Source organism: Castor canadensis, chromosome 10 (assembly GCF_047511655.1).
Source record: "Castor canadensis chromosome 10, mCasCan1.hap1v2, whole genome shotgun sequence".
NCBI lineage: Eukaryota > Metazoa > Chordata > Mammalia > Rodentia > Castoridae > Castor > Castor canadensis.
Window position 1 is genome coordinate 73,886,745 of NC_133395.1, and position 18,592 is coordinate 73,905,336.

The 18,592-nt window shown below is 41.4% G+C and overlaps 1 protein-coding gene across 1 annotated transcript in view; it reads right to left on the reverse strand.

The window, feature by feature from the left end:
• Nucleotides 1-16,947, reverse strand: part of Fry (FRY microtubule binding protein) — a 424,076-nt gene extending 407,129 nt beyond the window's left edge. The window contains exon 1 of the mRNA XM_074043595.1: nt 16,814-16,947. The gene's annotated coding sequence lies outside the window, so the exon portion shown is untranslated. The remainder of the gene's footprint in view (nt 1-16,813) is intronic.
• Between the last annotated feature and the right edge of the window lie 1,645 nt (nt 16,948-18,592).

Consider the following 18,592-nt stretch of genomic DNA (forward strand, 5'->3'; position numbering starts at 1 on the left):
AGGCACTCAGCCAATTTGCACTAGCCTGTAAGTGCTGGCAAACATCCGTGTCTGGGAAGACTTTTAATGTTATTGATAGCTTGTTCGAATGGGCTGTGGCAGTCCCATGGGCCTGGATCACCACCACTGCTGAGGAATCAGCCACTTACAAAGCAAAGATGGAGAAGCACGCTCAGAAATAAGTTCTTTGCTATGCCTAAATCAAAATGGCCCTGCGTAGCAACTCTGATGTAACCAGAGGGCAGCCACCCTTTCTTGCATCCCAATTAGCTGTGAGAGTGCCCTAAAACATGAAGGGTTGAATGATGTTCTTTAAGTAAAAATATTTTTACATAGGTGGCACTGTCTTAGAGGACTTTAACAGTTGTGAGCCTCAAGGAAAATACCATAATCTTAAAGTTTTTTCTTTCAGATACAACCTATGTCCTTGTGGAGGTGGCAAAAATGTCAGGGAGATAGGAAAAAGAACAGTGCAAAAGTAAGAAAGGGGAAGAGAAATGGAAAGGCTGAAAGAGAAGTGGATCTGGCAACATAGGCTTCAAGTTGTGGGAGGAAGGAAAGAGTAGAGAAAGAGCAAGAGAGCTGAAGCAGCTGCCCCATGCTGCCCAGGGAGGAAACAAAGGTGGCCTGCCTATATCGCTCAAGACTCAGAGCTTAACAGTGGGAAAGGTAAGAGAACAGAAATAGTTAAAGCTAGCGAAGACTGACTCTCATTCATTTAAAAAGTGTATAAGTGTATATTATATAGCTATGTTTATACACACATTATATATATTTTTTATTTTTGTTAGAAGATTGGGGGGAAGACTGGAGGGGATTGAGAAAAGAGTAAGTCATGGTCATCTAAAAACAAAAGAACATCAATAAGTTGGAAGATATTTGAAGAGTTTTCCTGTACTTTTGAAGAACCTTGGTAGCAAAAAACACAATATATGTATTTGTGACTAAAATATCTGGATAAAGAATCAAGAAGGAATCATATTTGGCTCTACTGATAAGTCACCATGCTTGGTACCATCCACATATAGAACATTTGCTGGACAATACCACTCTTGGGGATATACCCAAAAGACTGTGACACAGGTTACCCCAGAGGCACCTGCACACCCATGTTTATTGCAGCACTATTCACAATAGCCAAGTTATGGAAACAGCCAAGATGCCCCACCACTGACGAATGGATTAAGAAAATGTGGTATCTATACACAATGGAATTTTATGCAGCCATGAAGAAGAACGAAATGTTATCATTCACTGGTAAATGGATGGAATTGGAGAACATTATTCTGAGTGAGGTTAGCCTGGCCCTAAAGACCAAAAATCGTATGTTCTCCCTCATATGTGGACATTAGATCAAGGGCAAACACAACAATGGGATTGGACTTTGAGCACATGATAAAAGCAAGAGCACACAAGAGAGGGGTGAGGATAGGTAAGACACCTAAAAAACTAGCTAGCATTTGTTGCCCTTAACGCAGAGAAACTAAAGCAGATACCTTAAAAGCAACTGAGGCCAATAGGAAAAGGGGACCAGGAACTAGAGAAAAGGTTAGATCAAAAAGAATTAACCTAGAAGGTAACACCCACGCACAGGAAATCAATGTGAGTCAACTCCCTGTATAGCTATCCTTATCTCAACCAGCAAAAACCCTTGTTCCTTCCTATTATTGCTTATACTCTCTCTACAACAAAATTAGAAATAAGGGCAAAATAGTTTCTGCTGGGTATTGAGGGGGTGGGGGGGAGAGGGAGGGGGCGGAGTGGGTGGTAAGGGAGGGGGTGGGGGCAGGGGGGAGAAATGACCCAAGCCTTGTATGCACATATGAATAATAAAAGAAAAAAAAAAGAACACTTGCTGGAGGGTTCAGAGGCTGATATAGTTAAGATAGACTGAGCTAGCTGTAGTGGTACACCTCTGTAATCCCAGCTACTCAGGGGGTGGAGATAGGAGGATCACAGTCCAAGGCTGGCCCTGGACAAAGGTAATGAGACCTAATCTCAAAAACAAAATAAAAACAAAAGAGCTAGGGGAGCAGCTTAAGTGTTAGAGCACTTGCCTAGCAAGCCTGAGGTCCTGAGTTCAATCCCTAGTACTGCAAAAAGCCAGGCTAGTTATTTATGTCTCTCTGGCAACCAAAATTTGGCTAGTTCATTGCTGGTTAGGCTCTGAAGCACGGCTAATCAAGGGAAAATAAAAGGATAAACTTGAACCAGTCCATTTGTGATTATCTCTAGTTGAAAGACTGATGGGAAGGTTTAAACTATCATGAAGTTTGGTTATTATGTGGGAGCTTCAATTATCTTTGGCATCTTGACTCCCAGGAGAAGTGATAATTGAGAGCCAGCTGTAGAAATGGAAATTATAAGCTGCAGAGGGCATCAGCATTCCCAATGGCAGTTTTTATCAGCAGATGGGCTTGGTTTTAAGAGGCCACTTGGCAAGGTTGTATGTCTCCTGACATTCATCTATCAGAAGATGCAAGGCAGGAAAGCTCATTTGTACTTTCACCAGAATAGCTGAGCCCCCATGTAGACCCTGAAAATAGTGGGAGACTCATGATGACAATATGAGCAGAGATGGAAGTTTTAACAGAGAGCTCCCACTTAGCAGGTGAAGCCATGCTTGGGCTATTCCATGAGGCATGGAGTAGGTTCCAGGCAGAGATGGCTAACAGCCCTTGGCCTTGGGGCTGAGAAGTAGCTTAAGTGTCTTTTTAAAAATTTTTTTTTTCCCTTTTTCTTTTATTATTCATATGTGCATACAAGGCTTGGTTTATTTCTCCCCCCTGCCCCCACCCCCTCCCTTACCACCCACTCCACCCCCTCCCGCTCCCCCCCTCAATACCCAGCAGAAACTATTTTGCCCTTATCTCTAATTTTGTTGTAGAGAGAGTATAAGCAATAATAGGAAGGAACAAGGGGTTTTGCTGGTTGAGATAAGGATAGCTATACAGGGCATTGACTCACATTGATTTCCTGTGCGTGGGTGTTACCTTCTAGGTTAATTCTTTTTGATCTAACCTTTTCTCTAGTTCCTGGTCTCCTTTTCCTATTGGCCTCAATTGCTTTAAGGTATCTGCTTTAGTTTCTCTGCATTAAGGGCAACAAATGCTAGCTAGTTTTTTAGGTGTCTTACCTATCCTTACCCCTCCCTTGTGTGCTCTCGCTTTTATCATGTGCTCATAGTCCAATCCCCTTGTTGTGTTTGCCCTTGATCTAATGTCCACATATGAGGGAGAACATACGATATTTGGTCTTTTGAGCCAGGCTAACCTCACTCAGAATGATGTTCTCCAATTCCATCCATTTACCAGCGAATGATAACATTTCGTTCTTCTTCATGGCTGCATAAAATTCCATTGTGTATAGATACCACATTTTCTTAATCCATTCGTCAGTGCTGGGGCATCTTGGCTGTTTCCATAACTTGGCTATTGTGAATAGTGCCGCAATAAACATGGATGTGCAGGTGCCTCTGGAGTAACAGTCTTTTGGGTATATCCCCAAGAGTGGTATTGCTGGAAAAAATTTTTTTTATTTTATTCATATGTGCATACAATGATTGGGTCATTTTCCCCCCTTACCCCACCCCCTCCCTTACCCCCCACCAGTCCCTCCCTTACCACCCCGTACCCCTCGCTACCAGACAGCAACCATTCTGCCCTTATCTCTAATTTTGTTGAAGAGAGAGTATAAGCAATAATAGGAAGGAACAAGGGTTTTTGCTGGTTGAGATAAGGATAGCTATACAGGGAGTTGACATGCATTGATTTCCTGTACATGTGTGTTACCTTCTAAATTAATTCTTCTTGAACTAACCTTTTCTCTAGTTCCTGGTCCGCTTCTCCTATTGGCCTCAGTTGCTTTAAAGTATCTGCTTTAGTTTCTCTGCGTTGAGGGCAACAAATGCTAGCTAGTTTTTTGGGTGTCTTACCTATCCTCACCCCTCTCTTGTGTGCTCTTGCTTTTATCATGTGCTCAAAGTCCAATCCCATTGTTGTGTTTGCCCTTGATCTAATGTCCACATATGAGGGAGAACATATGACTTTTGGTCTTTTGGGCCAGGCTAACCTCACTCAGAATGATGTTCTCCAATTCCATCCATTTACATGCGAATGATAACATTTCATTCTTCTTCATGGCTGCATAAAATTCCATTGTGTATAAATACTACATTTTTTTAATCCATTCATCAGTAGTGGGGCATCTTGGCTGTTTCCATAACTTGGCTATTGTGAATAGTGCTGCAATAAACATGGGTGTGCAGGTACCTCTGGAGTAACCTGTGTCACAGTCTTTTGGGTATATCCCCAAGAGTGGTATTGCTGGATCATATAGTAGATCAATGTTTAGATTTCTAAGAAGCCTCCAAATTTTTTTTCAGAGTGGTTGTACTAGTTTACATTCCCACCAGCAGTGTAAGAGGGTTCCTTTTTCCCCCGCATCCTCGCCAACACCTGTTGTTAGTGGTGTTGCTAATGATGGCTATTCTAACAGGGGGTGAGGTGGAATCTTAGTGTGGTTTTAATTTGCATTTCCTTTATTGGTAGTGATGGTGAGCATTTTTTCATGTGTTTTTTGGCCATTTGAATTTCTTCTTTTGAGAAAGTTCTGTTTAGTTCACGTGCCTATTTCTTTATTGGTTCATTAGTTTTGGGAGAATTTAGTTTTTTAAGTTCCCTGTATATTCTGGTTATCAGTCCTTTGTCTGATGTGTAGCTGGCAAATATTTTCTCCCACTCTGTGGGTGGTCTCTTCAGTTTAGAGACAATTTCTTTTGTTGAGCAGAAGCTTTTTAGTTTTATGAAGTCCCATTTATCTATGCTATCTCTTAGTTGCTGAGCTGCTGGGGTTCCATTGAGAAAGTTCTTGCCTATATCTGTTAGTTCCAAAGTATTTCCTACTCTTTCCTGTACCAACTTTAGAGTTTGGGGTCTGATATTAAGGTCTTTGATCCATTTTGAGTTAATACTAGCATAGGGTGATAAACATGGATCTAGTTTCAGTTTTTTGCAGACTGCTAACCAGTTTTCCCAGCAGTTTTTGTTGAAGAGGCTGTCTTTTCTCCATTGTATATTTTTAGCACCTTTGTCAAAGACAAGTTGGTTATAGTTGTGTGGTTTCATATCCGGGTCCTCTATTCTGTTCCACTGGTCTTCATGTCTGTTTTTGTGCAATACCATGCTGTTTTTATTGTTATTGCTTTGTAATATAGCTTCAGTGTCTTAAATCACAAGAACTAAGGTCTGATGACTTCAGTCTGTCTATAAAAAAAAATCTATGTAATGACTTACTATTATGGAATGATATTTAGGATAAATTGTGCTATGTAATTAAAAAAGCAGCTTATAAATAATATAATATCTTTGTAAATAATATATTTGTGAAAAAACATGAATACTCAAAAATTCAAGCTGGGCGCTGGTGGCTTACAACTGTAATCCTAGCTACTCAGGAGGCAGAGATCAGAAGGATTGCAGTTTGAAGCCAGCCTGGGCGAATAGTTTGCGAGACCCTATCTCAAAAACACCCATCACAAAGAACAGCTGGTGGAGTGACTCAAGGTGTAGGCTCTGAGTTCAAACCCCAGTACTGCAAAAAAAAAAAAAATTCAAACACTGGTTACATTTAGGACGTAGGATTATGGATGGTTTTTACTTTCTTCTATTTGCTTACCTATGTCTTTAAGTTCTTCTTCACTGAGTGCACATTACTTGGGTACTAAACGTACATTTGAAAAATTCATTAGCATTGAAAAGTGTACTCAATTATATTTTAAAATGAATTTGTAGATGTGTTAACCAGGTGCCTTGTACTCATGGTGTTTGACCTCTGAGAACAAAGGTGCAATGTGAAAATTGATTTTAAAAAATGCAGACTGTGAAAACTGATGTTTTTAAGGAAAGGTCATAGGGAAACAATGTAGGCTTCACTGACTACAGTATATTTGCAAGAATGTTTAAGATCTGCTAACTACTTAAGATCTCATGAAGCCTGTAATTAAATACACTCTTATTTAGTCAGTGCTTCAACAGAAACTCTTAAGTTGTCTGCAGTTTTCTTCTTAAGAAGGTACCATATCCAGGACCCAAAGGATAGCAAATAAAGATGACGGTTCCCCAATCTTGGCACCACAGTACTGAATGGAAACTTACCTTGTGCTGCAATTTTGATGGATTTAATCCCACTGTTCAGCCGAGTGGGTGAAGCCTCCTGCAGATAATAAAGCTGCTCCACCCCCACTTCCCTTTAAAGTGCCTCCTTTTCCCTTCTGCCTCCCACTCATCTAGTCACTCCGTAAAAGGAATAAAAGACAGGCCTCCGTGGAGAACAGAGAATTCTAGACTGGACTGTGGAAGACAGTAAGGAAGCTCTCTGCAGGTGTGTGATGGTGAAGGGCTCAGGTAAGGTGCCTACCATAATAGAGGGCAAGGTCAGGCTGAATCTGAGAGGTACTTTCACTGCACCAACCATTAAACAACAGTTTCCAAAAGCAGCAATAAGAACGGTACTATTAGTGTGCTAGATACTTCATGCAAATTATCTTGCAAACTTGCAACAAACCTGACCAGTCAGAAATGAATGGCTCCACTTTACCAACAAGGAAGCTAAGGTGGAGGATGTTGAGTATAACATAGTGCTGAACTATGGAATTCTGAGGACACACTGGGTTCTTTTCCTAGCTTCTTCAAGACTGGCTAGTAGGGCGAGTGGAAAATACCTAACCTCCTTGTTCTTCAGTTTCCTAATCTGTAAACTAGTGGGATTAGACAATATATAGAGGGAATACAAAGCCCTTAGGGTGATTCCATAAACAGAGCCTCCAATGGTCACTGGCACAGTCATTGTTCCTTGCTATGCTGTGGATGAGAGGACAGCAAGTCCAGATAAGTCTGAGTCATGGCTCTTTCTACACCAAAAACATATACAGTATAGTCACCTTAGTACCCATAAGGGATTGGCTCCATAATCCCTGGGATACCAAATCCACATACATTCAAGTCCCTTATAAAAGATGGTACAGTATTTGCATAGAACATACGCACTTCAAATCATCTCTACACTATTACTGAAAACAATGTAAACACCATGTAAATAGATTCTGTACTGTATTTTTGAGGGAATAACAAGAAGAAAAAGATTGCCATCATGTTTAGTACAAACACAATTTTCCCACAAATATTTTTGATCCAAAGTTGGTGGAACCTGAAGGTGCAGAACCTGTGGATAGGGAGGGTTGATGTATGGATGTATGATGTAGCCATGACAGCTCGGCCCTTCCAGATCCCATTCTGATCATTTTGATAGTCAGGGAAGTCATTCTCCATTTCCATGCAGTACTCACACAGGCAGTTTCTACCTCCAGTGCCAACAAGTGTTAAGAGAAAGAACTAAGTGAACATTTCTTACAGATTGTGATTCAAGTTCAACACTGTTTTGGATAGTGTGTTTTGAAGAACTACAATTAAAGCGAAGACCCTGTTCAATCTGAAGTCTGTGATTGGTTGGTTTCTACTATCTAGAGAGACATAAAATCAAAAGCATGAAAATTCCAAAATGTAATTCTGTCACCAGTGGCTTCTGAACAAAGTCCTTACTATTTGCCTCTTTAATTATGTTTCAAGGATTATGACTGTCATTTTGTTTTATTAGTTCTGCAAATGAAAAGGAAGTCTACAGACATAGAATTCTAACTTTCCAGATCATTTTGATTTTGTCAACGCACAAACTTCATCTTTATGAGGTGGCAATTAAGGTGTATGATTTATTCTGTGGACCTATCATATGATGACCCAACATTTGTATTCCTACATCCCAATGTCTGCTCCTCTCCTTCAGCCACCACATACTAGATTCCAGGTACATGTGTCACCTTAGCTCATATTCACATAAATGACTTACTTATTTACATAACTTTTCATATTTATGTTCTTTCTTGTTTTGTCACTTTGCCTTTAGAAATATTTCATGATTTTTCTGTTTTTACTTTTCTTTATTCTAATGAATCTCTTTCATAAGATGCCATGAATATTCAGAAAAATCTTAATTGCCTTCACACCTGGGTTGAATCTATTTCTTTGCTTGGTTTCTTTCATTCCTTCTTCCCCACAACACTTAACGTTATTTGCAATATTTGGTCATGACTAAAATTTGTCATCCTTTTTCTGTTACTTCAAAACATTTTATGCTAGCAAGTTTGATTAGGTAATTGTTCCTTTCTTCAGGCTTTATTACTTCTTTTTATGACTTTTTCTTTTCTGAGACAGCATCTTGCTGTGAAGCTCAGGCTAGCTTTCAATTTGTGATCCTGCCTCAGCTTCCTGAGTGCTTAGATTATAGGCATGTACCAATATGCCATTTTATTTTTATATCTTAAATTAAATTCACTAAATAATCTAAGTAATTAAAATATGCAATTTCTATATTATTATATTTAGCCATCTGGTTTTCAATCCAATTTCAAAAAATTTTGACAATAGTCATTTATAATACATAAGACAAGTTTACCTTTTGACTCCTATTTATTAAAAAAGTAGTTTTGATATTCCTGATTCTTCTAGAGAACTTAACTATCAGATTATAATTTATTTTGTGGGGAATTTTATTCAAAATTAATAGAAATCTTTAAAATTAATAGAAATCTTTGAGGCAAAAGGTTGAGAATTTCTGAGTCAGCCAATATTTTTTTTTAATTCAGCCAATATTTACTAAACTCCTACCATTTGCAGCTATTTTGATAGTCTGCAGGGCCAAGTAACAGGCCAGGTATGCTTCTTTTCACCCTACCACCAAATGAATCAATCCACATTCATAAAGGTTAAAGTTAAAATGGAACTCAAATACTTAAAACAGTTCCAGGAAAACTGGCTCTCATCCCCTACCCTTTATCTACACCATTATGAGGTCTCACTTGTAAGTGTCAACACAGAGAAAAGGTTCCAGGAAGCCACGAACTTATGAGTACTTCTAAATATTATTACATTTGGCTGAATACTCCATTTTTACATGGGCCTAATTCATGTATGAAATTAGAGTTTAAAAGGCCTTACAAGCTCGAAATGAAAAATGCTTATCTGGTTCAGAGACACACTTTTCAAGGCTTGTCCCAATTGACATCACACCCGGGTCAGCCATGTAAGTTCTCAGTTGTGCCGTCATTGGCCAGTGTCGGCCAACACTGCTACTTTAAGAGTCATGTGTGAGTCTGGAACACAATGAGGGAGCAGCTGTGCTCTGGTGGAGACCCTCAGATGGTTTCCATAAACATGGATAAGCTCCCACCCCGTGCAAAGGAGGTGTATACTCAATGTGGAAGCAACTGCAGAAGAGTCTTTCCTGTGAAGGACCATCCCCTTACATCATTAGATTGACCTGATGGTTGTTTTTGTTGTTGTTTCTTAATGAGCACAGTCAAGATTCTAAGGAAAAGGCATCAGACTGTAAAAGTGCTATAGCTGTTAGCCAACCACATAAAGATAAGCCATTATGATATACTTTGCAATGAGCCCAAACACTCCGGTCTTCATGCACTCCTGCCATTCATCACCTAGCGTAATGTCCTGAATCTAACCCCGTGTCCATTCTACTCACTGTCACCCTCTATCAGAATTACTATGGGGACATTTTAAACATCCTGCACCTCAGCTTGTCACCAAATATTCTTTTAATTGCCTTTTATAACTCTCCCCAGTCATTACTTTATGTGCATGTGTGTGTGTGTGTATATATATGATATATATATCATCTAATTAATATTGACATGACAAGAAGAAAAGTATACCTCATGCTATTTTGAATAACATTTAGAAGCCTAATCCTGAGTACAAAATTTGAAATATACAATTCGCTTTGCAACTCCAATTTTACTCTGAGAAAAACCCTTTTTAAAAGTTGCCTGTACACACACACACACACACACACACAAACCTTACTATATTCTTAGGAGGTGTGGCTCAAGTGGTAGAATGCCTGCTTTATAAGCATGAAGCCCTGAGTTCAAACCCTAGTCCCACCCAAAAAAAAAAAACTTACTATAAAAGTTGCATGTAACTCTCATGTTCTCCAAATGCATGATGAATAAGGAAGTTCCCCAACATGATTATCCTACAGATTTGAAGATCTTTTAGCTAAAGGTGTATTTGCTCAAGGGTTCACTAATGTTTCCTAGATGATTTATCTGTCATCTGGGGATCCTCTGAGTAATGTACAGTTTCTCAATTTTTCTCAAGATAAACACTGCACACCTGACTACTGGATCCATCAAGGACTGAGAGTCAGCATGGCCGGGCCATCTAGCACCATGACTCAGATTTAATTAATGTTTACCAAATGAGTGCATTATGTCAGACCCTGAGCTAGGTGTTTCTGCTCCTTTCACAGAACACTCTGTGAATCCATAGGCCTGATTTATTAAGTGACCATTTAAAAATAATCCCCGTGTATTAACCATGAATTTTACTTTCTGTATTCTGATGTTCTGACATATTGAGGCCTTGCTGACCTGGAGGGACAGTGTTAGCCAATGCTTGAAGAGGGAAAGGGCTCTCCCACAGCACACCTTCAAATGCAAACCAACCCAGAGCCCACCCCCCACCTTCTTCCTCTGGCTCTCAGTTGTACATAAGTTCTCTTCAAAATGTTTATTTCCTATTAGATAAAAGATATAGCTTTGGTCTGCCTGCCATGTCCCTTCACAGCACCCACGACTATGCCTAACTGCATCACTTATAGTTGGGGACACTCAGTGATGACCCTCTGCCCACATCAATTATCCTTCCCTAAGGCAGCAGGATGAATGTATCTTAGAAACCCATGAGTGCCCACAATTTGTTAGCTATGTGTCCAGATGCCCCATGTTTCATTGGATTGGGAGCTTGGTGTGTCATTGCAGGTCCAGCTGTTACATGCACAGACCATGGGGTTCTTTAGACAATGCTAATTCACTGCAGATCCTTGGGACTGCTTCTGAGCTGGTTGCTAAGCTATGCTTGCCATTTCTTCTGCTGGCATCTTCATCCAGCTTCCTATACCTGGTCTAGAAGTGCATTCTGCTTGACCAGGCAGCAGTGAGGAAGCAGAGACCCTTCCTTCCTTCCTTCCTTCCTTCTTTCAATTTCTCTCTCTCTCTCTCCCCCTTTCCCCATCTCTCTTTATTTTGCAACATGTCAAAATGTAAATATGGTCTTTCTGGCATTAAAAAATACACTGTAAAGCAAGGCCCTTAGTAGGTATATACCTTGTTGGGATTACATATCCTGACAAGGCCACAGTTTCAGTGGCACTACTGAAGGAAGAGGCATTTCCTTGTTCATTCTGCTACATGTTATGGGTATAAAAGGAAAAGTACATGGCTGGGAACATGGCTCAAGTGGTAGAGCACCTGCTTAGCAAGTGCAGTTGAAACTCCAGTACTGCAAAAAAAAAAAAAAAAAAAAAAAGAGGAAAAGTAGTACACAAATTGGACTAAGTATAGAATTCAAGCAAGTAATGATTTTGGATCATATGAAAGAACCAAGACATAAAGTTATTATAAGTTCTTTTAGCAGCAAAAAATCAGTCAAACTACACTGAAATGTCTTCTACCCTGAACTTGTTTTATAATAAGGCATCAAATATTTTGAATAGGACACGGTAAGCCAAATCAAGGACTTAATGTTGGCCTGTTCCCCTTGTCTATGTCTGGCCTTCCTATGAAGGTCATAATTTTAAGACTATGTATTCTAACCAGCACCGTAGTGAACAACTTGATCTGCCTCCATTCCTTCCATGGGAGGATATCCATTCACTCACTTTACAGATAATTATTGAGCAGATTTATTATGTTTCAGACGGTCCTAAGCAGTTGGCAGAGGGTAGAGAATAAGACATAAAAAGTCCTTGCTGTCTTGGAAATTGCAGTCTAACAAAATGCATGACAATGTGAATGAATAAATGAATGAATAACCACAAGCAATGTAGGAAGTTTAGGTTTCATAAGATTAAGGGGACACTGATTAGCATATTTAATTGATAATGATTTTTCCACATTTTAACATCCCTGAAATCAGGGTATGTCTTAATGTTGGTGGCATATTAAAACAACATGACTATAGTTACAGCACAATTGTCACATCTCTGCATGTATATAAACTCAGGCACAGCTATTCATTTTGTTTTTACCTTTATTTAGTTATGGTCAATGCTGGACCTACATGTGCTCTGCTTCACTGCATTTAAAAAGATTACAAATTGTTTTTAAAAAGATTACACTACGAAGTTGCTCTACAAGTAGCTATAATTGTAAGTATGAAGGTACCAAAAGAAAGCAGTGGGGCATAAATATTATATTACCAAAGGAAACATTTATGTTGATTTCCATCTTCATAATGCCTCACAAAGCAAGATTTAAAGGTGTTACCAGTCTGAAGAAAGACACACTGATGAAGCTATGTTATAGTGTCACCAAGATTCACGCACACACACTGTCCACCACAATCCAAGCAATGCTACCAAGTGAACTGGCAGAAAAAGTACCAAAACTGATGGAATAGATGAAGGAAACTTGAGAGCATGAGAGACCAGTGTGATCTAGTCATACGGTGTCAGATGAGATCATATATAGCTTTAAAATAATGTTGTCTTACAGTGGATGGTATTTTAGATTTGATAAAATATGAGAAACAAGATGGACTGCTAATTAGTGAGAAGTTTTAGAAAAGACTAGAATACAGAATGAAAATTTGTTTCTGGATAGTTTTAAGTTCATAAAGTATTTTCATAATTTAATTTAGACAAACTATACAACTTTGACAAGATGGTGTAGTTTTCCAGATCACTAGTCATTTAAAAATCATTTAAAGTCTAGTTATTCTTACTCCAATGTTTCTGACACATCTTTCATTCAGGATAAGGGTGTGGCGAAGAAAAAACCTTATGTTCTACTTTTCCCACTTAATTAGTGCTGCTCTAGTTTTATGGCAGTTGAGAGCTAACAGAGGGGAGCTGCTGGATCTCTACTCAAACTTTACTACAGAGAATGGAGTGAAATAATTTGAAAGGAGGGTTGATTTGAAATGCCAAAGTAGCTGGACGCTGGTGGCTCGCACCTGTAATCCTAACTACATAGGAGGCTGAGATTGGGAGGATCGTGTTTTGAAGCTAGCCCAGGCAAATAGTTTGGGAGGACCCCCCCCCATCTCCAAAAATAACTAAAGCAGAATGGACTGGAGTTGTGGCTTAAGCAGTAGAGCATCTGCTTTGCAAACACAAAACCCTGAGTTCAAATCCCAGTCCTACCCACCTCCCCGCCCCCTGCCAAAAAAACAAAATCCCAAGTATACACATGTAACTTTGAGATTCTTTTCACTAGAGGAATGGCAGTAAAACACCAAGTATAAGGATGTGTTTCCAGGCAGCATATGATCATAGCTCAAAAATGCATTTATTTCTTAAGATTAGTATTGTGAATCATTTTGGAAACAGAGTTGAAAACAATATCAAGGAAGAGAACACACACACACACACAAACACACACTCATATACACACACCCCTACCTAGTGAACGGAATTTATAAAACAATGGCTATAAATTACAATAGACACTATTTTTTAGGTGCAGCTTCAAAACTTACTGGGTCACAGCTGTGATATCAGTTTGTAACGCTGTTCAGTCAAGTAACAACTGTGTTAGTGTAAAAGTGAGTCTCAAATCAGAAATAGGTGTGTGGCCACATTCATCACGAAGACAATAGGTAAAAGGGTTTCTACAGGGTGTTAAAATAGCCATCATTAGAAATACCACCAACAACAGGTGTTGGCGAAGATGCGGGGAAAAAGGAACCCTCTCTTACACTGTTGGTGGGAATGTAAACTAGTACAACCACTCTGGAAAAAAATTTGGAGCCTACTTAAAAAGCTAAACATTGATCTAGCATTTGATCCAGAAATACCACTCCTGAGGATATACCCAAAAGGCTGTGACACAGGTTACTCCAGAGGCACCTGCACACCCATGTTTATTGCGGCACTATTCACAATAGCCAAGTTATGGAAACAGCCAAGATGCCCCACCACTGACAAATGGATTAAGAAAATGTGGTATCTATACACAATGGAATTTTATGCAGCCATGAAGAAGAACGAAATGTTATTCACTGGTAAATGGATGGAATTGGAGAACAAAATTCTGAGTGAGGTTAGCCTGGCCCAAAAGACCAAAAATCATATGTTCTCCCTCATATGTGGACATTAGATCAAGGGCAAACACAACAAGGGGATTGGACTTTGAGCACATGATAAAGCAAGAGCACACAAGGGAGGTATGAGGATAGGTAAGATGCCTAAAAAACTAGCTAGCATTTGTTGCCCTCAATGCAGAGAAACTAAAGCAGATACCTTAAAAGCAACTGAGGCCAATAGGAGAAGGGGACCAGGAACTAGAGAAAAGGTTAGATCAAAAAGAATTAACCTAGAAGGTAGCACACATGCACAGGAAATCAATGTGAGTCAATGCCCTGTATAGCTATCCTTATCTCAACTAGCAAAAACCCTTGTTCCTTCCTATTATTGCTATACTCTCTCTTCAACAAAATTAGAGATAAGGGCAAAATAGTTTCTGCTGGGTATTGAGGGGTTGGGGGGAGAAGGAGGGGGAGAGTGGGTGGTAAGGGTGGGGGTGGGGGCAGGGGGGAGAAATGACCCAAGCATTTGTATGCACATATGAATAATAAAAATATAAAAATTAAAAAAAAAAGGTTTCTACAGGGTAAACCCATACTTCAATAGTGTTGACAGCAGACTATAGCATATATGTGGCATTTTCCACTATGGAGAAGGCCTGCTCCCAGTTCCTAGAGCCCTACATTAATTCCCTTTCTGGTCAGCAGTGGTGAATCAGGGATTCCCTGATCTAACACTACTTTATGCAGCCACTTCATTCCAGTCTTTTCTTTTAAGTAGGCCAGCCGGTGTCAGGAATTCTCTGACAGTTGGTACAGGAGGACGCATGAGCCAGTGTGAACACTGCAGGGGATGTGTTGCTGCCAGCCAGTAGGGTGCACTTCTCTGTGCAGAGTAAAATAGCCTTGGATGACTGAAGACTAGAGGTTGCTCCTTAAGTGCCTGGGAAGAGAAAGCTTGGTTACCTGACTTCTGGAAAGGTGAGGTGTTTACATGTCTGGAGGTCTTCATGAGACCTGTGGAGATGGAGCAGCAGGGAGGTCTGGGGAGGTCATGCTGCCACCCTTCTGTACAGTACATATGGTGCCGGGTTCCCAGAAAGAGAAGACATGCTCTAAAGGGGTCTGATATGTCAGATCAGTAGGGAGAGTACATGTTGCCATATTTGGAATCCCTACTACATTATAACAGGGTGATTTTCTCTCAAGAAGAGCTGGGAGACAGCATAGAGCAGTGGAAGAGCATCAAACAGGCCCAGACTGAAATCCCACCTTTATCACTTACTTGCCATATAGTCTTGGGGGAAATAACATAAACTCAGGTGAAGCAAAAATACCTCATTAAAGTGACTATGAAAATTAACATAATAATAAATAGAAGACACCTTGTAACGTAACTGACACACACGTTGTGCTCAATGTATGGACACGATAGCATCGCCACTAAGGAAACTGCAGTGTAAGCATAAATTATATGGAACACGATGTCCTTGGCTAAGATGTTTCGAGGGTATCATGGAGTTGATTATAGCCTGAATGTGTTTTGATAAGAACAGTATAAATGTAAGAACACACATGTATTATCAGAAGGCATCTAATATATTTAAAATTAAAAAGAATTCAACATGTTAAGATATGCTAATTGCAAGACCATGGGATATCTACATGTTACTACCTGAGTTACTTTAGGATAGATGTGATCATACAGTCTTGGGTAAAACTCAATTCTAACTCTAATCAATATTCCTTTGTATTACAGGAAATTTTGTAAAGTAAATAATGCTCACCTAGTCCATCTTGCTTTGAAAATTGAAACTTTTGCCTATCTTCAAGTACGAACACATACTCTATATTCTTTCCTTAAGAGGTGGGCCGTAACTTCTACCCACTTGGCTGTGCTCCACAGCACCTGTCTCAACACTGAAAACAAGGGGCAGTAAGAAAATTTTACAGAATAACAGAAGTAACCACTGCCCCTTAGACACACTGGATTTGGGGACCTTTGGTTAGAATGTAAGGTAAGCTTACATTTCTAAAGCTCATAACGCATGTGTTGGTAGAAACTATCCCACCAGGAGGGAACTAACTACCTGCTGCGCTGTTTCCAAGCAAAAGCCACAACCTGGGTGCTCCGGGCGTGCGTGCAGAAAGCCTCCTCCCCAAGGGGCATTCCCACAGAGGAATTCCCTGGAGAAAGGTTCTATGTCAGGAATGCTGCTCGAGTCAGAAAGTGGCACGAGTTCCTAGGAGTGCGTCCCTGTGCGGTGTGCGGTGCGCGGTGCACAGGACAGTGTGGGCAGCCTGTCTCTAAAGGCAAGGGGCCTCAGGGACCATCGATCAAGTCTGGGTCCTCAACTCTGGGCATCAAACTTTCTCCTGGAACAAAACCTCTTTCAAACCACAGGAGGAGGATGGAGCCTAGGGATGCCATCAGCTGCGGCCGGGAGACGGCCCTTCTCCGCCCACCGCTTCCATCAGCCCCCACCCTCTTCCCCCGAGGGAAAGCCGCCCGGACGGCGCAGCCCCGCCCAGCCCCACCCACCCGCTCACCGGCCCGCCACCCGGTCCGCGGAGCCACAGGCTTCACAAAGCCACTTCCCGAGCTGACAGGCGGCGCTGCGATTCCCCGGGGCCAGGGGGCGAGCGAGGCTGGGTACCTGAGGAAGAGGCCAGGACACCGGCGCAGGAGGAGACCCGCAGCATCGCCCGAACGCCACCGCCGCCACCGCTGGAGGCTACTTCGCTGAGCGGAGAGCCGGAGTCGCGAGCACTGGGCACCGCCGCAGCCTCCTGCGCCAACCGCGCTCGCTGCGCCGCGCCGCGCTGCGCTCTGCTCGCTGCGCCCGGCTCGGCTGCCCGGCGACCGCCACTGTCAAGTGGAGCCCCGCCCCCTGCGCGCCCGGCGAGCCGCGGACCCCCGGGACGTGCCTCCGCGCGGATTGGCTGCCGGAGTCGTTGGCTCCGCCCCCTTGCCGCGCAGCCCCGCGCTGGGCCGGCGCTCTCCTATGGCACGCGGGAGGGTGGGGTCCCGCGCTGGGCGAGGCTTCCTGCGGGTATCCGCGCGTTGAGCCTCCGAGCCCTGGGTTTGCAGTTTCTCTGTCTCCTTTGCCAACCCAGAAATAAATAGACGACCCAAGAGAAAAGAAAACGAGGAAGCATCTTCTCTAGGGCCCTAATGTGAAATCTTACTTATTTAAAGACGTTTATTAACCAAGCCCAGGACTGGCTGCCTGTGGTGGAGTATTGGAATTCTAGCTAGAGGGTTTAGGGTTGTTTTTGTTTGTTTGCTTTTTAACCTTAAGGTGCTCCTCCTCATCTTCTAAACTTCATTTTAGGAAGAAACTAAACCCCTGCTAAAGAACTTGTCCAAGGTCACATCTAGTTGGAGATTGATTCTGGACTTCTATGCCAAATCAAAGGTGCTATGGATTTTTGATTCTTGCTCTTGCGAAGAAATGTAGTCTAATATGCAATGCCAGGTGTACTGTATAGCAAGAAATTAATTAAAAATCTAAAGCGTTAGAAAGTAGATCAGTGGTTGCCAGGTGTTGGAGGAAAATGTGGAGTGATTGCTAGTGCGTACGCTTTTCATTTTTTGGATCGATGAGAATGTTCTGCAGTTTGATAGTGGTCATCGATGCATCAATATTCGAAAAACTACTAATTGCACATTTTTACTGGGTGACTAGATGGCATGTAAATTATATATCAATAAAGCTGTTATGAAAATATATTGAGAGTGATAGTACTGTAGGGAATCCACATAAAAACATAGTGGGACTATATCACAATTCTGTTCTTTATGCGCAGAAATTTGGGTTTAAGTGCTGGCATTCACTCAGTCTTTCAATAACCCACTTCCATCTTTACCAGCTTACTCTGCCAGGGGTACAAAGATTAAAATGTATCTCAGTCTTCAAGGGGTTTCCATCCTATGGAGGGGAAAGCCTGAAATGCAATAAGGTGTTACTGTAGGGAGGTAAGCAAAGTGCTCTGTTTAGGGTACTAAGGCCAAAAGGAAGGACCTTGGCAGTCATGGAAGAATGAGGTTATGTGCAATGTTTGAGCAGTGTCCATGTAGCAACGTGTGAGAGGTGTGCCAGGAAGAGTAGCTGGACAGAACTCTTGTGGACTAGAGCTTGGTTCAAGAGGGGTAGCCTGTTAGGAAGTAAATTTGGAATTCCTCTGCGTCTTTCCTGTCCTGGTGCAGTGTGTGATTTTGGTGAAAGGTCGTAATCTAAGCCCATTTCATCATTTTATAAGGGAACGGTAGTAACACCCACTGACCTTTGTTCCAACCATTACAGCATACGGATAGCTTTCCTCTTTCTCTTCTTTGAAGCTCCAAGAGGTGAGGGGGGTGTGCTCAAGGCCTTGTGGTTTCTAAGTGATGAGCTGAATGTCCTGACTATAGATCCTTTTTCTCCATATTGTCA